Below are 25,842 nucleotides of genomic sequence, written 5' to 3'. Positions count from 1 at the left end.
GATAGTCTTAAATATAGCAAAAAAGGAGATGGCTTGAGGAAAGGATTTGGAGGAGAACTGAAGCTGATAATCAGGAAAGAGGAATATAACAACATGCCAGATTGCAGAATGTCCTCTAAAAGCAATGAAAAGATAATCATTTCAAAATGCATTGCCACAGCAGAAGATGATCAGCAGCTGAACCCATCTCTCTCAAGTTCTTGTGCTCCTGCAGTGCTATGGAAATGGCAATGACATCCCAAATAGTGGAATTTTCTTAGATAGGAGAGACAGGGAAAAGAAAATGTCACACTGCAAAAGAAGCTTAAAAAATTCCTGTGTTGACTAGCACAAAAAACAAATAGTAGCAGAGACTTACATACCCACATTCCCAGAAGGGAAAGATCTTGTTAACTGGCTATCCCATTCCTCAGCCTAGGAAGTGTGCTGCCAAGCTGCTCAAGGTAGTAGAGGCAAAAAGTCCAAGAGCAGCCACTTAAGTAGATATCTTCAAACTTGGCATGACCAACTCAGGCACTACAAGTCTTTCAAGATCAGGTGCTCACTGAGCAGATTACTGTTCAGATAACAAGCTGTAAACAAAATCATACACATGGATACACAAAAGAAATACTTTGGCTTCAAAGGCATTTTCTTCAGTACGTAAACATTGTGAGAATTTCTCTCATGTCTCAAATAGCATTACTCTGTGCACAAAGTCAAGACCACTCAACAGCATGGTTTATTTTTGCCCAATCGTTAGAAACAAAATGATAGCCTTTAACTGCTCAGAGACAGCAGTACAACATCCTGAGGTTCAGAGATGCTCTGCAATGATGGGATAAGCTATTTTTGGAGATCTATCTGGTTGCTAGGGCAAATTCTTGTAATGATACACACCATCCACCAAGCAGAATTTGGTTTGCAAGTCAGGAGAGGAAGAAAAATTAAGATGAGAGATGACTAACTGGGCTAACATGAGAAACCGAATAAAATACCACGCTATACAGAAACGCAGTAAGGGCTCCCATCAAGACTCAGCTGAACTCCTACGTGAAGCATGCCTGGTTGTTTTGAGCCAACAGAGCCTAGATCACAGGCTTGAAAGCAATTTCAAAAGGTTGTACAAGGCATCCTACTGCCCCCAGGGCAAGATTAACTATATCTAAACAGTACCTTATGCAGGGCATGCCACTACTGAATCACAAGCATTTGTTTGTACAACTCTCTCATATCGGTATTATTTGTCTTTTACACAAGGGAGTAAATGAGGCAGACAGAAAAGAAGCACTTTGCCCTCAATTGCACACTAAGCCTCCTGCAAAATTAGGAAATCATTCCAGATGCTCAAAACCCCACACATAACTGATGGACTGGGTTTTTTAGGAGCTGTACTCAGGATATCTTCTTGTTTTCAAAATTACCAGAGCCTTGGTTCACATCAACCTGTTACACACGTGGATAGTCTTATGTACTTTATAAAAGACTATGACAGGCTTTCTATCCAAATTTTAAGCTTTCAGCTCAAGAAATGTCTTTTGAAAGTTAACAGAGCAAAGATGGCAAGGAGAGGACAAAGGAAGGAGGGAAGCGGGTTATAAACCATTTTCCATTTCTCTATGAAGAGTGAAGAATGGAAACTTGCATGCTAATGTTCAAAAACACCACCTTTGGATGACGCAAACTGGAAAAGGTTGTGTAATTTATACCTTGCTGCCATGCCTTCCAGTCAGTTTTGTGCTCAACTCATCTGAGATTATAAGAAAGCATTCAAATCAAGTTTAGGAAACAGCCATACTCTTCTTGGTAGCCAAGCACTTTGCATTTCAGAAGAAATCTTCTGTAATTAAAATAACACCTCCCTTACAACTGAGAAGAGAGAATATTTAATTAGGCTTTAAACTGTTGAGGAGAGGCTTATGTAATAATCTCACTTAGGCCTCATAGTCAAATGAAAAGTGCCTACCAAGACTTAGTCAAACTTAAGGGTCCCTCACTGGTAACAGAGAGTACTTCCAACACAGCCTGGCATTATAACCGAATTAGCGTGCTCTTTCCCTCCGTTTTAACTTTGGTAATAAAAAGGTTCAAATTTATGAGAGATATAAATGCTGCAGAGACCATGAACTCAATGAAATCCATAAAATCACCAGACTTACAGATTACAGCACTAATTTTTAGGAGCCATGCTAATGGCAGAATGATCACCAAAACCGAAACCAAAACCTCTTCCACAGATGATGGATGGACAACCAGCAGGGCAGACACCTCTATCTTGGGCACATCTCATAGGCCTCTGGTCAGCAGGGGCTGCAACTCTTCGTTGCAACAAATACAAACCAGATAATGCACAAGATACCAATTTTTCTTCTTTACGGCACCCCCAGCTCCCTGCCTTTACAATGCTTTCAGATGAAGGTCTATCTAACTTATTTACTTTTGGGATGCAGATTCCTCACACATATGCGCGTGACATGGGGATCCCTGCAAGGGTTGTTCCTGCCCATAGCAGAAGGTATAGATATGGGACTCCAAGGGAAAGGCCAGCACACCAAACGAGGCAGCAAGTCCTTCCCATTTCTACCGAACATGCAGAGCTTCAATACTGCTCAGAGCTGAAGCAGCAGCGCTCCTTTTGCCCCTCCACACAGGAAACAAATCTGCTCTTACTTGACAGAGCATTTGGGCAAGTAAAGATAAGGACCAAGCTGAAATATTCAGAGAAACTGCAGCTGCCTTGGAACTTTTATCAACCCTAGCATCAAACAAGGTTTTGTGCTCTTCCAGCTGCCTCCCAAAAATGTCTCCAAATGGGACTGTTTTATGAGTGTCATTTCCCTAGCTAGTCACAAAAACCTGGTAATTCTGCATATACGCAGTGCATTCTGCTGTATGAGCTCCAGCCAAGTCGCCTGCACCGCTTGGATGCAAAACTCAAGAGTAAGGGGCTCCTGAGTTTCTGCAGTGATCCAAAGATTCTACTCGGGCCCTGCAAGGACCAGACTGTGTGCAACATTACACACGTGCAGCAATGTAAGACATGGTCTTGTTCACTTTAGGTACCATTAAAGAGGCTAATGCTCTCAATAACTCAGTTTTGGAAGATGGGTCTTAACTACCATTGAAACCTAAGATCATAAAGAGAAAAACATACGTGCACATGCTCCTAAGAAACCAAACAGCTTTTCAAAACAGGATTTCTCCAACATGCTCCTACAGCAAGCTTTTTTCCCTAAACCGTCATCAACTGAAGAGCAGGAAAAAGACTTCAAGAAATTTGTCAGTAAATACTCCCCTTCTACACAGGTAAAAACATCTTCACAAAGTGATCTCATAACTTCCTAATCTGCTAAAATGCTATTATGCATAACATAAATTATAATATATACGCACATGCTATATTTCTTTATGAACATATACCTGTACCACAATATAGAGCTTCTTACAACAACTTTAGGAGAGTTTGGTCTGGAGAGTTTGATGACCTACCTCAGGGAAGTAGTAAAGAGAATACTAAAGGGGAAGATATTCTCTAATCCAGGTGAAACCCATTGCAGTCAGGAGATCCATCCTATTGATGAAGATCAGACAGCAAATGAGAAGATCCAGTTTTTATATCCTGCAGTATCATTTCCTTATGTGCAGCCCCACTACGCCTCCCCAAGCCTCTGCTGCTCCTTCAGATGTTGTCCTTGCTGGTAGGATGGCAGCTTCTTTGTGGAAAGGGCTCAACTTTGCTATGGGTGTGAGCATTTACCTGCATTAAGGTCCTCATCTGCCTTCAAAGGGCCCCACAGACAGATAAGCTGGTTTCTCCTCTCTGCTTCCCGCTGAAGGGAATGCGAGTTGATAAATATTGTGAGGGAATCTGCCTATAGCTTTAATAGACTGCATAAATGGTTAAAATTTTCCTAGACCAGCAGGGAGCTTGTGGGGGGACACAAAATGCACAGCTGCACAAATGTAAGATTAGGAAAGGAGGATAGAAACTACCAGGAGGTCTGAAATATTTTCTGTGAGATACATACACAGGCTCAGCCAGTCTCCTGACAAGTACTCTGATTTTAAAAGGCGCTTTAATCTGCCTTAGATCTATATAAACAAAGATCATAGAAACAATCGTATATAGCAGCCTGGGAAAGAGGAGCCCTGGTATCATCTTTCACTTTGTAGCTTCACATTGGAGAAGAGGGAGGAGAAGGAAAGAGGAAAGTAAAGTAACCACGCTCACCATCATGGCTCAACGTGAACAGGCCTGTTTCTTCTGTTACTTCGGGTCATCAGGATAATTAAATCCTTTATAACAGCCACTGATCTTCGTCAGACAGCGTGTATAACTGCGAGCCAACTTCCATAAGTTGCACAAAAGAGCTGCTGCATATTGCAAAACAGCCTCTATGCCTTGCTTGGCGGTTTCAGGACAGATTCTGACACCGGTACTTCAGCAGCACCATACCTCACCAACTGGCCAGACTGACAGGCAGCCTCAGCCCACACTGGCCACGGAGCACTGCACAGGGAGCTCTGGTGCCATTTGGGAAGCAAGGCAGTACCCCAGCGCCTGAGGTACAGCCTGCCTTGTACCACCTGGGGTACCCCAGGTTTCGACCACAACTCGGACTCCGCACGTGTTTTTGGAGGAATTGTGGAGCTGATGGAAGGGTCACTCTGAGTCACTGCACTTGTTTCCACCCCTCCTCCCCCAGCTACAGAGTTTCTAAATTAATCTAGGTCTTTAGGCTTGTTGGCTTTTATTGCAGTTTCTTAAAAAAATAAAAAGCCCAGCTTTCCTGCTACAAACTACAGAGCTGAAATCCCCAGACAACTTTAAGTGCTTTTTGCAATTCGCCTTTGCCCTTTATTCATCCAAGTGGACTCCCTTAAGTGTCTCCTAAAAACCTAAGATAGGAAATGCGCTTAGTTTCTTCCTCATTTTCCCCTCCCTGCAACGTTTTAATCAAAACGCGCCAGCCAGCTACATCCAGCAGACAAAGTGGATGGGAACAGCATCGCTTTGTACAGATTGCGTAAGTTGCATCAGCAGGGTGCAGCCTGAACCAACCACCTCCCAACCCCCCAAATCCTGACCTCTGCTACTCGGGGGGTTTCTGACTTGAAGATGTCAGAGGGCAAGAAATCCTGCTTCTGTGCAACAAGTTGTTGTTAGAGGGAAAATTCCTTGGGTTTGGGGGATTTTTTTCTAAATCCTTGACAAGGAGATCTGTGTATGTATGGCCCACAGCAAAAATAATCCTACATCTACCAAAATCAGACAAGAATTTACTGACCAGCTCTGACTCGCTGCAGGGACCAAGTGAAAGCGTAGAAACAATATAACACTTTTTCTATTTTAGCTTTCCTTAAGGACAGGAGGAGGGGGGAAAGTTACTAAAATCATGTTTAACTAATAACTGGAAAATTTCTGTTAAACTAATCAGAGCACTATACTTGGGTAGGAGTGTGCTACAGCTTCCCAGGACGCAGTAACCATCCAAACACAACCCACCATCAGCTCCTGGCAGGATCAGCTGCTCGGCTGCAACAGCGTGCATCTGTTAGTGCTGGCAATTTACAACTGGAAAGTATTAGGAAGCGCTGATTAATTGCTACAATATGAAATTTCCATGCTTTCATTTTACATTAGCAGCTTTGCAGTTAGCAAACACCCAAGGGAAAACCAGAAAGGGAGGAGGAGGAAGGGAAAGAGCAGAAGAGAAAGCAGCCCCTCTCAGACATGTCCAGGGCCAGGAGCAACCTTGGAGGAGGCTCCCTTTTCAGCAGAGCTTCAGCTTTCATCAGGAACAAATGAGGACTCCACACTTGCAGGCTGTGCCGAAAATGCCACGGGTGGGAGCTGACACGACATTCTCCAGACAGCTTCAGTGCTCCTCTCCACCACGGGGGAAGGCCAGCAGGGCTGGTACCCCAGAGGCACACAGTGCTGTGGGCAGACCTCAAAGGCTACGAGGTGGATGGAGACAACGCCATCCATGCTCCTTCCCCACCTCCCTCCTCTTCTTCCCCCAACAAAAATCAGGGGTGCGGGCTTACATCCTGGCACCATGCACAGGGACCAGCTGCCTTAAAGTAGGGAGATTCGAGAGCCACCCTCGCTTTCCCAGAGCACAGAAGTGGGCATAAGCACATGCATCTGAATGGCCACTGGGGTCAGGGACACCCACAGGAAAATCCCAAATCCTTTATCAGAGTGCAAGCTCACCACTGCCCCAAGGCACAGGGACGCACTGCATGGGACACTGCTGTCGCAGGGTGCCCGCCACGTTGCTCAGGGTCCAACTTGTCAGCATAGGGACAATTCGCACCTGCTGCCAAAGTGAGAAGTAGGAAACCCCACCATGTCTTGCTCCTCGGATGGAGCTAAGGAAGACAACAGCTTTGTTGTCACCTCCTCTGCATCCCTTCCTCTCCCCTCCACATGCAGGGAGTAGGCTTATTTCCAACGTGCTTTGCGATACCGACTCAGACAAACAAAAGAACAAAAACTCTCATCCCCTCCCTCCGGAGGAGAGAAGAAAATTGAGAGTTCAGTCTGCCACTCTGCTGCTAGCTGGCGCTGCCACCACCACTGCCACGTGGGCCACCAAGTGCCGGGTAATTTCACATGCCATATGTGCAGCAATTGGAAAGCACTGAGAGCACAGGACTGGTGCAGCCGCTGCCTGCAAATCAGCAGTGCTACGGGGAGGAAGAAGCAAAAAAACGAAGTCCACAAGCAACCTGTCACATACAGTCTTTCCAAGGTGACATAATGCCCCTAGACATGCTCCCAGTCCAATGTGAATGGCGTGTGGACATAGGGCACACTTCAGCATCACCCAGCTGCACATGCAGCACCTCTGGCAGCAATAAACTCAAAACAAGGCACCAACCCCCGCCATCACATGACCCAGAGGCAGGAATTTGAGGGGCCAGCATGTCATGCAGCAGCAGGCAGGGTCAGGGCTGCAGACCAAAGAGCGCTGCACGCATGGCTGGTTGCTCTGAGCCCAGCAGCTCTGCCCCATCCCCCCAGCCAATAGTTATACTCCTAGGATCTCTGTCCAAGACTGGGAAACCACTAGCACGTTTCCAGGACTGCCACTGACAGGACCCACACCAGGCAGGAGAGCAGGGTGCAGGAAGAACAGCCCTCAGCAGGGACTGGTGATGCACACACTAAGTGCAAGAGATGAGCACCCTCTTGTTTGGAAGGAGAAAGCCCCTCCCTGCAAGGAGCTCCACTGGTGATAATACAGCATTGCCAAGCTTCAGGCATCAAAACATTAAGGTTTACTTCACATCTGAGGATTCCCAAGGTTTTTATTTGTTCATTCGTTTTTAACAGCGCTTAAGTCCATGTGACAAATTTTAAGCATGGAAGACTCAACTCATAATTAAAGAAGCGCAGAAATGGGGGAGACACACACAATGACAGACACACGCACTTATACTGCAAAAATCTAAGACGTAGAACAGCCCAAAAGTTCTTGTCCCAGAAGTAACAAGCTTTATTTTTTTCTTTCTTGAAAACACCTCAGTCACTGAAGAAAGGGAAATAAAAAAGAATTAAGTTTTAAAAACATGGTCTGACACATCACTTACACTCACCTTGGGAAGGTCTCTTAGTTTTCAAAGGTCTGTCAGCTTCTATGTGAATATAGCAGCTCTGGAAAGAGATTTTGACAGTACTATCTGCAGAAAGACACCTTGAAAGCAGCGGGGCCGTTTTTCTCTGTGTAGTCCCGTTAAGAGATTTTGGCCTTCCCGGTTCTTCCAGTTGGCTTCTCCCTAGCAGAAGGGTGTGTAGAGGTCTTCTCTCTGGGAAGCTGGGCTCCAGCAGTGACGGGTGCAGGGCTGATGCACCAAATGGCTGTGCTCGGGGTCAAGCCTCACCATCAGGTACCAGCACGGTCCCCTGTGCAAAGAGCAAAGATAGAGTTCACAAGTGCAGCCTTCAGCTGCGATGTGGCATTTCGCCTGTATTTTATGTAACCATTTATGACTGTTATTCAATTATGAAGGAGAGCTTACCATGGAAACTGCAAGGAGGTATTCTGTTTAAGATACAGAGTGCACTTTTTAAGAGTTGTTCATCTCTAATATGCAAACATCTGAACTGCATTCAAGGTATTACATTTAGATGCCTTTCCCAGAAGATGGCAAGTCCTGCTTGGCCGCTATGCACTGCACCACACACTTTAAAACAAAGAATTGTAAAATTGTTCCTCCCTAAAGCTCAAAAAGCTAGGTGAAACAAAGCAATGGACCAGCCACTGTAGGGTTTGGCGGGAAATGCCCCTTTCTGCTGAGGCCCCATGGGTCTGTAGCAGCTTAGCAGGCTGCCAGCCTACATCAGCCCCAAAAAACTGCTAAGCCTCAGGGACCAATCCCAATCCTGTACAGCCCACAGTCAGTCGGTAAGTGACCTAGTAATCCAATTAGGCAGCAACACAGGCTGTCTAAAGAAATAAAACAAAAGGAAACTAGGAAGGGAAAAGTAACAGGAAAGGAATTACGCCTAAAGCAAAGCGCATCCTCATTACTTCTCTAATCTGCAGCTGCAAGCAGGAGCTTAGCCGGGTGCCTAGTGCCTGGGAGAGGGGGACACAAACCTACTGAAAGCCCAGCTCACACCCCAGCCCAGACCCTCTCCTCCCCCATCACCAAACACAAGAGCTGTTTGATGGGTATATGGAAGACCAGGCAACGAAGAGACAGTCCTTTCTAGATAGCCTCCTGGGTAAGGCTTGGCATGATTTCTCCAATCTGTTCTAGCTATTTAAAGTGCTTCTCTGGCTTTTGTTGTACCACGTCAAGCCATTGCCAGGTATTCTGAGTGCATTGCCCAGAAAACTACGTGGCTGCAAAGGGACAGGGGAAGGAAGGACACCAAGATTATTTCTTCTGAACATGACTGAGTGGCAAAGGCTGCTCCCGTTGACCACTCATGGGACTGCCCAGCCCTGGCTGCCCAGTCCCAAAGAGTATCTCATGCTTTTCAGAGGATGTCCCGAATCTAGCACAAATATGAACAAGTACGCAAGAAACCATCCGTTCAGGTTTAAGCATCAAAATCCCTGGGAAGGGAAGGGAAACGCAATTTTGCAAGGCACTGTGAAAAACACTACGATTCCAAAAATGGTATTTCTGGTTTAAACAAATAATTAAACTGCCAGTGGTTTTCACGCACCTTAGAAATAAGCATGGCCCAAGTTTTAAAAAACACGTTTTAAGCAACTTCCTAGCTGAGATCTGGCTTCCGCTGGGTTGTAAAATCATTACAAACTCAAATATAGAGCAAGAGATCTGAGCCACTGATGGATTTGTTTGTGGGTGTGAAAGCTGAAAAGCATGAAAACTATCATATCAGCTTCCATGCTGGTGGCCCAAACAGCTGCATTATCTGGGGTTTTGGAAAACAACAAAATGAAAGAAAATACTCCTTATAAATGCCATTGCTCTGAAAAATTAGCATTTTTAATAAGAAAGTAAACATAAGGCTTGTTTTATATGATGATAACTATCGGCATGTCAGGGTTCTTTTATGGTTTCTCCATTATCACAACAAAAGCAAGCTGAGCATCTTGGCTGAACTGTAAGAGTTAAAAATGCGTAACATTGGGTCTTCCTAGAGATAATTTTGCAAACAAGCAGTGACAAGGAAGCACTCCTACTACTGATTTTTTTTTCTGCATAATTTTAACAGCACTTTAAGTCTGCAGAGTGATCCAGTGATTTTATCAAGACGGTATTCCAATCCAAGATCAAAGTTTGAAAGGAAGATAGGTTAAGGAGCTGGGCATCTATCTCTGACTTACAAAGATCCTTCTCCTGGATATTATCATAAAGTACTCGCTTTTGCTCTGTATTCTGACATGACACTGCACAGCATCATCTATCAACAAAGCAACGCCTCTTGGTAGCCATTCGTCATGCTACCAAAACCTTGGCTGAGGGTGGCCAGGCCTCGTTTTGAGACAGAGTCGCTCTTGCACTGGTCCAACTCCTATTGCAGGGGCTACTCTGGCCCAGAGAAGACCTGAGGGCAGCTGATGTGCCTTCCCCAGCCAAGGCCAGACACAGAGCAGCTGAAGCTGCTGTGTTGTAGGCTACACAGGTCTAAGGAACGACTGATTTTGCAGCAAACAAAATATTTTTCTGCCCTCTCCACAGACGATTAGCAACGCAAGCCTGAAACGTCAAAAGCCGACTCTTAATTACCAAAGTTAGCACTTAATGACTCCAATTATATTTCCACTGATTTCTGAAAATTGGATTCACCACTACACTTGCTGTGTTTAAATTAGTTTCTTACCTCATTTGCAGTAATTATACTTTGACAAACCAAATTAAAATACAGTCAAGATTTCTAAAATCCTACTTAAACATAGCGGATTTAAGAACAAAATATTTCTTAAGACTACTGCCATCCACATTTCTCATTGCCCTCCCTTCAGGGCACAGGAACACAGAGGGCTGAAAGATGAGAGAAATGCAAAGGGCAGTATTGGGTCCCTTCCAGTCCAAACTATTCTACAATTCTATGATTCTACAATGGTATTTTTTTAAAATGCCGTAGAAACAGTGTTTTAGTAGCAGCAAACAGCTTTTTAGTTCTGTGATAGAAACTCACTGTCTTAGCCCCTTGCATCACAGAAATTAGGTTCCCCTTTTATCCTAAAGACCAACGAAAGTTACTCTTCTCAGGCTCACCATCACCAGTACTGCAGAGGACTCCAACAATGAGGAGATTAAGACATGCATTTATCAGGAGGGAATGTTTCTCTATTACAACTAACAGCTCTGTATCTAGCCTGCATACTGAGATCCCAGTTTCTAAGCCTACCATCAAAGCATGGCTATGGGATAACCACAGGTTCTGCAGGGTGCAGCTGGACCAATCTGGGGAAGTCTACCCTTTATTAGGGAATTATTTTCAGGTTCCTGTTCGTAACTAGTATTAGAAATGGAAAAGGATGGAAAAGCAGGTAGCATATTTCAAGAAACTAAGCAACCAATGAAAAGAATGCATAAAAACATAGTATTTTAGGGAAAGCCTCTACATATGATACAGAAAGAGCAGCGATTTCTCCAAAGAAGATACCTCTCCACACATTTTTCTTTTGAAAGAGGAAGGAAAAAAGCACTAACAGCCCCTAATCCCTTTGCTAATCTCAAAACTAAAACATCTGAAGCCCATACACTTACATTGCAGCAGCCTAGCAACAGCCACAGGACTTGTCGAGTATCCACAATAACTATAGCACAGCCAAGGTGCCCGTGCCAGCACCACAGGCAACATCACAGCCCTGACAATAATATGGTCCCAGGAGTGCGTCTTAGCACCAGTGCATAAATTAATCCTAATCCCTGCAGGACCAGAAATGTTTTGGAAGCCAGCTACCTGGCACTACACCTCAAAGGACAGGTGGACATCACACTGAGCAACCAAGCCAGCCCCAAAGTTAGCTGACAGTAAATTTAAAAGTTTGGGGTTTCTGAGGGACCACAACTGCCCCAAAAGGAGCAATGACAACAAGTCTGAAGCAGTCTAGACCAATGTGGCATGCCATCCTCTAGTTCCTTATGGAAAAGGGGTAAGTCATCACAAAGGCCCCCAGCAGCTCACTACAACTAGAGTCGAGTACAAAGCAAACTGGCTGCACGTGTTCAATACATAAGCGTGTAAAGGCAAGATGATACAGATTTACAAGCTTACATTTTCAGTTTGGTATAGGGATATAATAAGCCTCTGTCACAGCTACTTCTTGCAACAATACCTTCCCATTATGTTTGTTTCTGCTTTATTTTTATTCTCATCTTTCACGGATAACCATTACTCAGCAGCAGTTGTTGGATTTTATGTTCACACATGGTTTAAAGAGGTGGTTGTTTAATGTTCTCTATATGTAAATAACTACATGCTGTTTCAGTCCCTGCTGTGCAAGTGAAGAAATTATTAGATTATAAATCTCAGACACAGCAATACGTCAAGTCGTTTTTCATCTACAAATCTATTAGCGCTTACTCTGAGTTACATTTTCTATCTTTCTTTTTATCCATGAATTCCCACTGCTTTTAATGAGCACATCAAACAAGAAACAGGCAAGACAGCCCAAAAAGCAGGACTGCGGGGGAGCAGGCAGTAGCTTGGGTGCAGCCCTCTTGTAGGCATCCCTCTGCCTGGAGGCAGGGCTTTCACCACCGCCCAGGAAAAGCCAAACTGGATGTGGCAATGCCAAGGGACCCACGTGCTGAGGATGCCTGGGGAACCTCCCACAGCACAGCAGCGAGCAAGGAGCTGCCTTCACCACCAGCAAAAAGCGACCATGGGACAACACATGAAAACAGCAGTGCAGCATGGTAAGAGCCAGGAGGGGCAAACACCTGCAATTTAAATGATTCTGCTTTTTGTGGCATAACCCTAGTGCTGTGACTAGAAACGAACATAACTTTTTCAATGTAATTTTTCATCTTTTTAATACAGCTGATAGCATTCATTTCAAATCAAAGCTCCCATGCCAAGCACATTAAAACCATTTTCATTTTTCAAGTGAACACCACGAGAGCCAGAATCAACATTAACATAACCACTGACACCTCCAGCTTGGTTGGTATCAGAAACCAGCACACAGAATAATCTTTTGAACCTTCCAAGGTAGAGAAATGCTCTTGAAGTAAATAAAGAGGAAATACATAATTCATTGTTCAGTCAGCCTCCCTTCCTTCCAAGTCAAGACAGACTGCAAAAAACACTCTTGCTCCCTGCTGCCCCCAGCTCCAATGCTCCCAGGCCTCCCAGTGCAAAGGACAAAAGGCAGAAAGCTCATGTTGGCTATCAAGCAAGCATCCTACAGCCACAGGTAAGTGGGCAGCAGACCTTTCATCGCAAGCATCCCCAGACAGCCCATGCTGCAAACCACAAAGCGGTTGTCTAACAAAAAACAGGGCCTGGACTGCAGAAGATGGAAAGATCTAATAAACTGTCATGTACCACTGAAAGCAAGCAGGAAACAGAGCAGGCAGCTGCGGCAGCATCCAATTTCATTCCAATTTCATTCCAATAAAGAGGGAGTTTGTTGGGTTAAAACTCCTGTCTCATACTAGGAGAGGGAGCATGCAACAGGCTGCCGTGCACAGGTGTGGGACAATGAGCAGTGGTCATGGCAAACTCAATTCCACTGCAAAAATGTCTATTGGTCCTACCACGAACAGGCACAAACACTCTCCAGGCAAACACCTGCCTTGGATTAGGTGGGTGTAGAAATCAATCTTTGCTGGCAAACAAACAAAATCAGGGAAAGCCTTGAAAGGCAAAATTAACACACTAGTTAAGAAGCCAGGAAGGAATGAAAAATCTTTGGCCTATGGAAGAGGGCAGGAGATAGCCTGAAACTGGATATTAATTCAATCTATACAAATGTAATCCAAGCTATCAAGTTTGGGCATAGTCCTTCTGTAGTTAGGAGACATCAGACATCTGATGTTAGGAGACATCTGTAGCAAGAGCTACAGGATTCAAAACATGCTCCAAATCACCAATGCAGTACAAGGATGGGAGGTATCACAAACCTGCTTAGGTTTGCCTCCTTCCATCCCCATGCCACACCTGCACTCCCTCAGTATACTAATGAGGAATCACTGCCCAAATCCAGTCCCTGATTTCTGCTGACCTAAAATTATCCTGCAGCTCTAACAACAGATCATGAATCTCATTTCCTACCCTAGCAGCCTCTGTTGTGTGGCATTGCTCTGCATATTAATGATCCTTAATGACACCTAAAAAGCATCTGCAAAGTCTCAAGTATGGATTTTACCACTTAGCCCCATGTCTGGCAGACAGAAGCCATAAAGAGCTCATGATAGTAAAATATATTTAAAGATTAAAACCAAGAAAGGAAAACATTAATTAAGACATCCTCTTACTCTTGTGGAAAGGGACATTACGATGATTTTTCTCCTTGACCAGCAGTGGCAGGTGAGTAAGAAGATGAGTAATACTAGCCTGGAAGGTTTCTTTTAAAAATAAATATGTTTTGGTTTATTTTAAGTTGGCAGGGAATAAGCCTATTCAGTGGAACCAGAAAAAAAAAAAAAGGTCAAGGGAGTGAAGGAAAAGAGCTGCCCGCTTGCCCATGACATTGTTAGCTTGGGACAGTGATGGAAGATTAGTCCTTAGGAACATAAATCACCTGTAGTCAGGGCTCCTGGATTTCAGCACTTCCCCTGACTGCTTAAGAGGGACTGTCAGCTGATCCTTATTTCTCAAATTTGGGATGATGACTGGGAGGGATAAGGCTGAAAAGAAGGGTTAATTAAACAAAGAAGCAAATAAGCAAGAGCCTTTAGAAATTGATTAGACAATTAAAGTAAATGACTTGGCAAAACAGCCTTGATTTCACTGCCAGAGCTATAAAAACATCTAAGAGATGGAGTGTTGTTTTAATGATTGATATTCTCACTGTATGTTCATGCAGAAATGATAAGTACTGGGACATTTACTGGGGTAAATGAAATCACAACTCAGCCACATCCTTTCCTATACTGTGAAAGGAGAAAGCTGCCAAGGATCTCTTAATCCAGAAACCAAAGGACCATCAAGGACTTAAGAAAATGATCACGTTGCCAAAACAAAGCTCAGAAAAATATATTCATCAAGCTTATGTGGCATTTGTTGTTTCCTTGCTTGTAGGAACAGTGCATCAGCATTCAGGTGGGTGACCAAAACCAGAAACCCACCTTCCCTCTGTATTTCTGCTCTATCGCTAGACTTTGCATTTTCCACTCTCCTATACAGATCTATTTCTGCTTGTTTGGGAAGTCACATGGCTAGGGAAAGGCCTGTAGCCTCAGGAAAAAAAATATATATGTAAAACATAGATCATGCCTGTGTTACTCATCCAATGGTTATTTAATGCTTTTAATATACCAGTAAAGAAAAGAGGCTTCAGTCCAATTTTATAACACTGAAGTCTTGAATCATCATGTTCATGAGGTCAGAACTACAACTGGTATAAATGTACTTACCACCACCATAAATCCCAGCATTGTAACAGTGAAATACTCCAGCCGTCAGAGCGGCAATGTTGCAGACTGCCCTGCATTTTTAACCTCAATTGTATATAATTGTTAATCACTGACCCATTCTCCAGCAGCCCTCAGCAGAGGCGCGTTGCTATGCGATCTGTTTTTGCTCCAGGTACTTCTTAAAGCTAGTTTAGAAATGGCCAAAAGTCAAAGTAATGAGTATTGAGACTATTGTGAAAAGATCCGAGGTAGAGATGCAAGCACCGGAAACAAGATTAACCTGCAACTCTATTGAAAGCGCAGTATCATTCAGTGCCACTTTGCTAGATATGTAAACCTCTAAAAGCCTTGCTGCAGCCCTGACACAGCTCGCACACTTTGTGACCTGCAGTACCAATTGCCTCCTGCTTCTGAACAAATTTCTGTGCAGCTGCCACCATGAGAAGATAGAGACGAAGTGCCAGATATCCCAGCACAGCTTACGTTTGCCCTGTTGGGGAGTCACACTTCCATTTTACGGATGGGATGTCATCCAGATGGACCTGGACAGGCTGGAGAAGTGGGCCTGTGAGAACTTCATGAGGTTCAACAAGGCCAAGTGCAAGGTCCTGCACCTGGGTCGGGGTAATCCATGGTTTCAATACAGGATGTGGGATGATGTGATAGAGAGCAGCCCTGCAGAGAAGGACTTCGGGGTTCTGGTCGATGAGAAGCTTGACATGAGCCAGCAATGTGCGCTTGCAGCCCAGAAGGCCAACTGTGTCCTGGGCTGCATCAAAAGAAATGTGGCCAGCAGGGCAAGGGAGGGGATTCTGCCCCTCTACTCTCTTGTGAGATCCCACCTGGAGTATTGTGTCCAGTTCTGGAATCCTCAAGGTAAGAAGGATACAGAGCTGTTGGAATGAGTCCAGAGGAGGGCTAGAAAGATGATCAGAGGGCTGGAGCACCTCTCATACGAGGACAGGCTGAGAGAGTTGGGGTTGTTCAACCTGGAGAAGAGAAGGCTCAGAGATCTCATAGCAACCTTCCAGTGCCTGAAAGGGGCTACAAGAAAGCTGGAGAGGGACTACCCATAAAGGCTTGCGATGATAGGACGAAGGAGAACGGGTATAAACTGGAGAAGGGCAGATTTAGACTAGACATTAGGAAGAATTTCTTCACCATGAGAGTGGCGAGGCACTGGCACAGGTTGCCCAGGGAAGCTGTGGCTGTTCCATCCCTGGAGGTGTTCAAGGCCAGGTTGGATGGGGCCTTGGGCAGCCTGATCCAGTGGGAGGTGTCTCTGCCCACAGCAGGGCGGTTGGAACTGGATGACCTTTAAGGTCCCTCCTAACCCTAAATATTCCATGATTCTATCTCAGAGTTGTAGCAGCTGCAGTCCGGCACACCCGACAGCAGACACCCCACCATGCCTACCTACCAGCCCCAGAGGGGTGGTGAAGCCAAACACTCACAGCTCACAGACCTCACAGACGACAGGCGACATCCTCCAGACCAGCGCTTGCAGGCACCCAAAGGACCACACTGAACAAAAACAGCCTTCAGAAACACAGACAGGGTTTTATTAGGGAAAACCACGCTGGTCTTTGAAAGCTAATGGGAATATAATTACTCTCCCAGCCAGGAGTGCAGGGACTTCCTATAGAGTGATTATTAGAAATAATCAGGTAGAATTAATCAAGTAGAGGGCAGAAATTGTTCAGCCTGTGTTTGTATGTCTATGTCGCCCTGCAGCCTTTCCTCTCCATGTCCCCCATCAGAAGGTACACCGGCACACGTGCCCTGCTGGCACCCAACCACGGGTCCAATGAGCGGCACACCAGGCAGCCAAACCATTTCCCAGAGAGGACTCTGAATGCTGCCCTACCTCTATTTTTCCCCTTCTCTTTTTTCTCCTCTTTTCTGTTTTGAAAAAAACACCTTCAAAAACAGGAGCAACATTTACTGTGTTATGTCATCTCGGAGAAACACGTCCTTCTCATCTTGGTATTTTACTCGTGTATCAGCATCTCATTAACAACCACCACGGAATGTCATTGTTAGTTACAGAAACTTGATTTTTATCCTATAGAAATCAGCGGTTAGAATGCTATAGATTTAAATAGAAGCAAGACTGATCGACCACATTGTCAAGAAGGAACTGGAAAAGTTACATGATTCAGGAGGAACATGCCAACAGGAAAGCTCCAAAGTTCTGCTTTTTCTGTTTTTTTTTTTTTTAAATACAACCTACTAATGTAGTGTGTAGTGTAACTAGTGTATTAGTTCAATACATTTATGCAAATGTGCTTTTTTTTTTTACTTCAAGAAAACTGAAAGAATAGCCTAGCCCAACATGTACTGGGGTATTACAAACAGGCACAAAATCAGTAAGGGCTTCCAGCTTGCGCCTGTTTTACTCTCAGGAATCTTGTTTTCATCAAAAGCAGCCTGGGCTACAATACCAGTGTTTTAGGAGAAACAAAGTGGGTTAAAGAACAATGTAAGCTATATTTTTTGAAGGAGATAAAGATTTGGGTAACCAGATGATTGCTAGGGACAACACATGCCAAAAAAAACAGAGGTATGAGGATCAAGAGTAAACAGAGAGACTCTGAGCAAAGTACTCACCCAATGGAGTGGTGGCCATTGCCCAGTGGGGCTCTGGCCAGACACACAGCAGGGCAAGGGGACAGAAATGGAGCTCCACATCACCAAGTCTTCCCCTGACCAGCATCTTCTCTCCTGCTGGACGGGCCAGGGCAATGGGGAGATGGATGGGGAAGTGTTATGACCTGGCCCATCTTCACCACAGGTGAATTTTCACCCTGCTCCGAGCACCAGCAGAAGCCTACAGGCAGAGATGTGTAGTATGTCAACCTATGCCACCACATCACCTACGCACTCTGCAAATACCTAGCATTTGTTTCACCTAGCCTCTGTTTTATACCCTTGTGAAAGAAATGCTCTGAAATTATTACCCTGGAAAACAAATCATTAAGCTTGAAGAATTCATATAAAACAGGGGGGGCATGAGTAATTTGACCGCTTCTGTTTAGACTATTTTTTGCTACTTTGTTGTAAAGGACTTAAAACCTTAACTCAGCTCACCTTCGGGGCTGTGCACAGTACCCAAGCGAACTGTTTATCACACTCAGTGATGCTAAAGCGAGTTATGCAGCATAAAGCTTTGTCACTACCTTGTCAGTCACTCCAAGCAACATGATACCATCACCTCCAGCTGACCCCTGGAAGTTAAGTATTGTTTCATGAAAAAATACTAAAGCTTGTTGATGGCAATCTGCCCTCCAGACAGACAGACCTTACACAACACCCAACCTGCATCCAAAGCCAAAGCATCACCCAGTGGGATTGCTAACCCCAGATAAATACCCACAGCGAATGGGAAGGGAACGAGCCAGAAACACAAACTCAGTGACTTCAGGAAGGCTGCTGGGATTAAATAATAACATTTCCACCAGTTCTGCAGAGGAAAAGCTAGAGACAACCCAGAGTAGCAAGCTTTGCCAAATAAAACTGCTAGGAGCTGGATTGCTCACTGTTCACTTTTGCAAGCAAAGCTTCTAGGAAAAGAAAACAAACCCCTTTCAGCCCTAGAACTGTGTGGAGTATAAAACCTGGGCTCAGCTCGGGACCCTGCAGGTCCCTGAGAATTAAAAGGATCAAGTAGGGAGAGTAAGACAGCACAATATGTGTGTGCACACAGGCATCAAACAGGCGCCACTGCTCGGGAGCCAGAAGACAGAAGGCAGAAGTAATTTTAGGCCCACCAGCCTCTGCAAAACGATAACAACATAAAAAAAGGAACTTTAAAGAGCTTCAAAAGGCAGCTTCTTGGAAGAAGAGAGTTATTTGAGTAGCACGCGGTAAATGTTGCAGCTGTTAAACAATTGATGCCTGAAGGCATCAAGCAAAAGGCTTGGTGCCAAAAGCAGAGGTGACTGCTGAGATCACTGGAACTTTTGCCTGTACAGAGAATTGAGGATCAAGCCTAAACTTTTCAATGAACTCCCATGATCCCGAAAGAAAGAAAAAAGAAGAAAAGAAAAAAAAAAAAAAAGCACAAAAAGAGACAACCAGACTGATCTGCATGGTGCTCTACTCCATTGGACTGGAAACAAACCTGACCATGCATAAAATACGACAATATGCACTTGGAACCAAATTCCTACTTCAACAGAACTATTAAAACCAAGCATCAAGGGGAGCCTCAATCTAATCAACACAAGTGAGCATCAGGCAATTGAGTCTGCCAGGGGGTAGGGAGGCTTGTGGCAGTAGAGGAAGCAGGCAGGAGCACTCACAAGCGAGAGTGGAGAATGAAAAGGACTGCACAGACCGTTTCTATATAGCAGCAGAGGTGCATGATACTCTCGGTGTCTCAGGCCAGTCAAAACCTGTGCTGCTGCCAGAGATGACAACTTCTTCCATGTGCACCTTGTGTGCTAGACCCTGTCTTCTGCAGTCATGGATGCTCCTCTACTCGCACAGCTCAGGGTACACAGGTGGAAGTGAATCCTTCATGAAAATGAACCCTACCAAGAGTAGTTTCAAGTGGACTGGCTCCCTGAACACCCCACCATGTGGTTGCTAGCATTTTGCTTGTCCTCTCCTTTCTGCCAGCCTCCCCAGGTTGCCAAAGGAAGGAAATCCTTCCCCTTCTCCTCCCACCCCATGCTGCAGGAATGCACACAGGGCAGAATGCAGCCAAGCTGGTGCAGCCTCTCTTCTGCTGAATCCCTTCTGGTAAAGCAGCCTCATGCTTCCAGAAAGCCATTAATCCATCACCCTTCAGCTCTAAAATTCATTCAAACTATTTTATTCATAATTAATTAAGGTCTCTAAATGTGGAAATTAAATTACCATTTACAGTGTAAAAGGATATAGTAGAGGAAAACCTAGATAGCAACAACAGCTTTCTCTTCTGCATGAATCTGGAGGGATGGAGGTAATCTGGCAGCAGCTTTAAGTCATAATACAGATTTCTGCATCTTTGAAAAGCTACTCAGGCCCAGTTACCAGAGAAATTTATGTCTGACGTGCCAAATTAATCCCAAAACTCAGATGGCCCTCTGCTGTACTCCAAATAATCCTCTGGAGTCTTGCATTAGGAGCACATTTGCAGGACAGCTACAAACCTAATGTTTTCTGTTACTCGGCTCCTCTGGTGGAAAACAAGCAGTTTGAAGCACACGAGCCACTCCTCGTCATGTGTACTTAGACTCACCTTTCCATTCAAATCAGGCTGCAGTAAAAGAGAGAACATACAGGGAAACAGATGGCCCTGCCCTGAACACAAGGCATAATTCACTTCAGGGGCTGAGAGTCAGGGAGGGAGAGAGGATGAGCAAGCTGCAGATCAATGCCACCATTGAGTCCAGCCTTGTATTTACAGGAGAGCCCTGCTGCAAATACTGTAACATATACTACAGTTATGTAAGTTTTCTCATTAACTTAGAAGGGGAAGATTCTGGCAAGTTTATTTGCTTCTTGCTTCAATAGCAAAGCATCATCTGAATCAATGATGGGGATGATGATGACAGTTTCAAAGACAACTTTCTCTTACCCTTGACAGCCCACTGATGCAGCTAGTGATGGAATCCATTAGAGAAGTAAAAGGGTCTTTCTCCCTTACATTCAGCTACCGGTGAGAGGATGATAGGAAGATGGTCTGTATACAGCTACTCAAGGAGACCAGGAAACAGACAAGTCCCAAGACATTGGCATACTCAGCCAGGCAGCCAGATTGCAAAAAGGGTAATAGCCATGTTGAAATTAAGCAAAGAAGAAAAGGTTAATATACGTGACCTTTCTGATTCTGCACAGCCAAAAATAATGATGCACAAACTACAGGAAAGTTTTATGGTGAGATTCCACCCCCTTGAGCACCCTCACATCTCGCTCAAAGTCAGCGGGGGGCTGAGTTGATGCCTATGCTAACAGTACACACTTTTCCTTACACAGGGAACAGGGGGAGGCTCCTCACAGTACGCCACAGAAGCCTTTCAGGATCAGTTCTTCATTTGGCAAGACAAAAACCACGAAGTCAAGAAACAGCAGAGGCATGTTTGTTGCTGAAAAAGCAGGCTCTGAAAAGATAGAGAATGTGGATAGCAAGAACAAGAAGAACTGCTCCGTCTGGTCTCTCTTCCTCATGCGCCCATCTCCATGAACCTGCTGTCTTTGTGAATCCAACCAACTGCCAAGTCCCCTTCTGCCACTGACGCACAAAGGATGCAAAACCTCAATTAAGGAACCATGTCTCGCAGGCTGTCGTAGCTCATGCCTTTAGCTATGTAGGACCCCAGGTGAATTCCTGATGGGTAGCTGCTCTATAAACACAGTTCAGATGCCTACAGACATACATGCAGAGGTATACAACTGAGTGCCAAAAGAAGTGCAACTGTTGTGGAATAGTCAGATTTTTCAACCTGCAGCTTGCTTCTTGCAACATATCCATTAGGCAGAATGAAAACATAAGTTACTTTTTCCATTCCAGTTCAGGCTATCGCACATTGCATCTGATGGTTTAAGTCATCCAGAGGCCAAGGCACATGTTTGGCTTTACATATTTATGAACAGACTATATTTACACACCATGAGCATAAGAGTTAAGCAGATGCCCAGATACCAGCAGGACTGTGGTTAGTATTTCAGTGCCATACCCAAAGGAGCTTATCTCTGCATCTCCAACATGACGTGGCTCCAGCAAGCTGGATGACCACAGTGGAGCTGAATGAAGCTCTTGGCTTTCAGCTGGAATGAACTACATAATTTTATACAAGAGGTGGCTCAAATTGATGCAAGCATCGAGACATAATAAAATAAGGAGATGAGAGTGAAAAGTGAACAGCTAAAGTGCATCTCAAAAGACGTACTGCATATAAATATCACTGCAACATGAAAGAAAGCAAAAAGCCCCACAATGGCAGCTCTATTATTATTTTTTTTGTAAAGAGTAGATTGAGATTAGATATTAGGAAGAAAATTTTTACTGTGGGGGTGTTGAGGCACTGGCACAGGTTGCCCAGGAAAGTTGTGGATGCCCTATCCCTGAAGAATTTCAAGGCCAGGTTGGATGAGGCTTTGAGCAACCTGATCCAGTGAGAGGTGCCCATAGCAGGGAGGTTGGGACTAGATGATCTTTGAAGTCCCTTCCAAATCAAACCATTCTGTGATTAGTAGATACACATCTTCTTGAAACCCTCAAGAGCTGCAGCCATGTCCAAGGTGCCCACTGCACAGAGACCTCAGCCCCTGTCTCCAGAGAGCTGCTGTAGGCAGGTGTTGTCCCTGTCCCCTAGCCACATAGGCAGGTCCTCACAGCAGCGGGGCCAAGGCATGCCTCCCACACAGTCCTCTTGCAGGGAATGCCCTAGCTCCTTCCTTAGCCTCTTCCTCAGCCAAGGACACAAACCAGCCAACCTGCTGAGGCATTTGCCTGCGCAGGGTAAGCAGGTCAGAGCAGATGCCTGCTCCCAGGAGGCAGCAGGGAAGAAAAGAGATGTTTCCATATTCCCTTGCCAACACAGCTTTCTGAAAAAAACACTGTTTTGTGAAAGCCGGTTTAAATCAGACCCCACTCCTCCAAAACATATCCTCACCTCCCATTCCTGGTTCACAAACCAAACAACCTAATGGGACTGCTTACAAACACAGCCACACATGGATGTGCCACGCAGTCCTTACACCAACAGTAGAAGTGGCACTACAAGTAGTAAGTGACATGCAGAACACCTCGATTTTGTTTGCATGTCTGTTTTTTCATTTAATACCAAATAACTCCAACCACATGGGCTCCCATTTGCTCACAGACCCACTGAGCTGCCTGTATGGTCCGAATGCCGCAATATTGCTGCTATCCTAATTTCTGCCCCGAGCTTTAGGTCAGGTCTTCCACAAGGCAGGGGGCTACAGCAGAGCTGCCTGATTTCCAAGTTAGAAAGCCAAAATCCCAGACAGTCCACCATTTCCAAGCAGCGCATACACAAACTGCTGAAGCATAGCAGACAGGAAAAAAGCAATTTCTCCATCAGTATCACTTTTCTTAGCAACAGGGCCCAAAGCAGCAAAAACACCTTCTGCAAACCACCCTCACCAAACCAAGAGCACATAACACTTCATAAATACCACTCTTCACCTGGGGATCAAGCACTTTTCTTCCTAATGAGCCTTTCCAAACCAGAGCAGACAATGACCACAAAACTACTACGATGAATAATATTGGAAATCGCCAATTAGTTACAGTCTATTAAAAAAGCTTCAAACAAGAAAAAAAAAACTTCAATAAAGACACTACTTACTTTTACCCAGCTACAGACAGTAGTTATTCAAAGGAAAACATTTGGCTGGAAAACACATTTGTTTTAATTATATAACTCTGACTTCACACAAACAAACACAAGCTATGGAAAACACCGTACCTAAGCTTTTAAAATGGCAAGTGTAGAGCTAAAGAGAAGAATACGCTACAGTAATTAATGTTTCTTTGCAATCTAAAAGGTATTTACCATTTGGTTTTGCCCACGGGAAATATATGCTCTTGCAAAGCAATATAAAACACTGTTCTAGAGTAAAATCTGCCTCTGCCCTGTCCTCATTATTCCCTGGAAGAAAACCTGCATGTGCACGTGAACAGAGAGAAGTGGGGTAACCTCATAAAGGCAGAGATGCTGCCCCTTCTCCCTTTCCCAGGTCCAGTACCACCTCTCTCCAGGAGCACCCAGGAGCACTGCTCCTTGCTCCCTGTAGGAGTGCTGCCTGCCACTCTTCATGCCAGGGCACCCAGGGGGGTGGCTGGGGGCAGCTGCAATGCTGTGGTTGGTCCAGCCGATGCAGCCTTGGATAGCTTTTGGACACTCAGCGTGGGTCCATTCTTCCCTGTGAGAGCGGTGAGGCACTGGAACAAGTTGTCCCGAGAAGTGGTGGATCCCCCATCCCTGGAGGTGTTCAAAGCCAGGTTGGATGAGGCTTTGAGCAACCTGATCTAGTAGAAGGTGCCTCTGCCCACGGCAGGGTGTTGGAACTGGATGATGTCTAAGGTCCCTTCCAAACCAAACCATTCAATGATTCTAAGGATAAAAACTTTTTATTTCAGCTGCATTTCTATATAGTTGAAGCATCCCAAATTGCCTGAGGTTATCAGCACAAACATCAAACATACAGAGCCATATTAAACTCATGAGCAGCTGGCCTAGTCAGATCTCTAAAAGCAATGTCAGCACCGGCAGAGTAAGTTGCTAACCCAACTTAAAGTACCAGGATCCAAAGGGAACTGGATGCAAAGAAAAATTAGATAGATACATGGAAGAAGAAGAAACCTCAGCAGGCAATTAAAAAGAATAGAAGAATATAAAACCTGTTCACATCAGGAGAGAAATCATCATCCAGGCTGTTTCATAACATTATTTTTTAGGAGTACTACCAATGCAAGTCAAATACCAGGTAGAGAACTCATACTTTTAGACTTTTGGAGAAAACCTTCTTTCATAAAAAGGAAAAACAACCTGATAGCAATTCATTGGCAGTGGAAAAAAAGAATTCCCTCCTGCACACAGCAAATTCAGTGGCAAACTCTACAAATACTGTAAACCAGTTTCAACAATATATCTGATTTGAAAGGAGCTCAGAAGCCGAAGTTTAAAACAAGACATTAAAGTAAAAAACTTTCCCAGTGAAAAGTAGGGCTGGGAAATAGAAGTAGGGCTTGGGGTTTTTACATTATTTTTCTTCCTCCCCAGTGGTGACATTGTTTTATCAAAACCTTGATCTAAATACCAAAGTGGAAAATATCACTAGAGGTCTTGCTTAAGCCACAGAAGAAGACTTTTGGACTCCTCCATCAGGTGGCAGATGCAGTCACAGAGCCAGGCTGCTTCCAGCAAAGAAGCTAAAAGCTTCTTCTGTCAGTGAGACACTCACACAAGTAAGTCCCTCTTGCTTTAGGACTTAGGGGTTAGCACCAATGGGAATTTAACAGTTAAGAGGACAACCTTGGCCAAAGAAGGGAGAGAAACAGCAGCTCTGTAAAGCCACAAAAGAGATGCAAAAAAGAGCAACAAAAATCACGCACCAAAGATGTGTCCTGCTATTTCTGCACAAACTATTTTTATAAAGAAAATAGAAAAAAGGAAACTGCTGCTTAAAATATTCTTTGCAGATAACACAGCAGCTCTGTAAAAAAAAAAGATAAAAATCCATTAATTCTTTGCTAAAAGGAAACATCCTGAATAAAAGTCATAGGAAGAAAAAGAAATAAACTCACTACACAATTGCATACAATTTACTTAAGACCACTGCGATGAATGCACACAAGCAGACAAGGTTTCCCCTGAATTTCCGAGTGTTCAACTCTCCTGCTCATAACATTAAGTAAAATAAATAAATAAAATTTAATACTGTATGCATGAGTAACTCCTGACTTAAAATATTTATGAAATACTATTATCATTACCCCCCGATGTGGGTCATCTGCAGTGCGAAGACATTCAGATCCACAGCACAAGCAGCAAGGACAAGTAAGAATGAGCAATAGAAATGTTCCTTTGCTACTTGGATCATTCATAACTGCTGGCAGGTCCCAAAGCTACTGGCCATCAAATAAGGGTTCAAACAGTCACAACGGGCTGGTCTGACCGCAGCTTTCAGACAAAAATCTGCTCCTAAATGTAACCCTGCATTAAAGCATCTACACAATTAAAGCATCAGCACAATTAAAACAAGCTGGAGCAATCCGGTTACAGCTAGGCTGGCTAGTTTCTCATACAGACAAGCTTAAATTCATAATTAATTAGCTATTTTAAGGAAGCTCAGTAGCCTCTTTCCAAGACCAACTTT

General features: G+C 44.4%; 1 protein-coding gene across 8 annotated transcripts in view; it reads right to left on the bottom strand.

The window, feature by feature from the left end:
• The window catches only part of TIAM1 (TIAM Rac1 associated GEF 1), a 191,928-nt gene that overhangs the window by 146,409 nt on the left and 19,677 nt on the right, over positions 1-25,842 (bottom strand). For 7 of the 8 annotated variants that reach the window (XR_008450732.1, XM_054071824.1, XM_054071811.1 and 4 more), the window contains exon 2: positions 7,588-7,894. The gene's annotated coding sequence lies outside the window, so the exon portion shown is untranslated. Of the gene's footprint in view, positions 1-7,587; positions 7,895-17,616; positions 17,638-25,842 lie in introns of those variants that run through there. The other variant, XM_054071818.1, reaches the window with a different exon arrangement.

The sequence above is a fragment of the Cuculus canorus genome, chromosome 1, assembly GCF_017976375.1.
Source record: "Cuculus canorus isolate bCucCan1 chromosome 1, bCucCan1.pri, whole genome shotgun sequence".
Lineage (NCBI taxonomy): Eukaryota > Metazoa > Chordata > Aves > Cuculiformes > Cuculidae > Cuculus > Cuculus canorus.
This window is presented reverse-complemented; position numbering and strand designations above follow the sequence as displayed.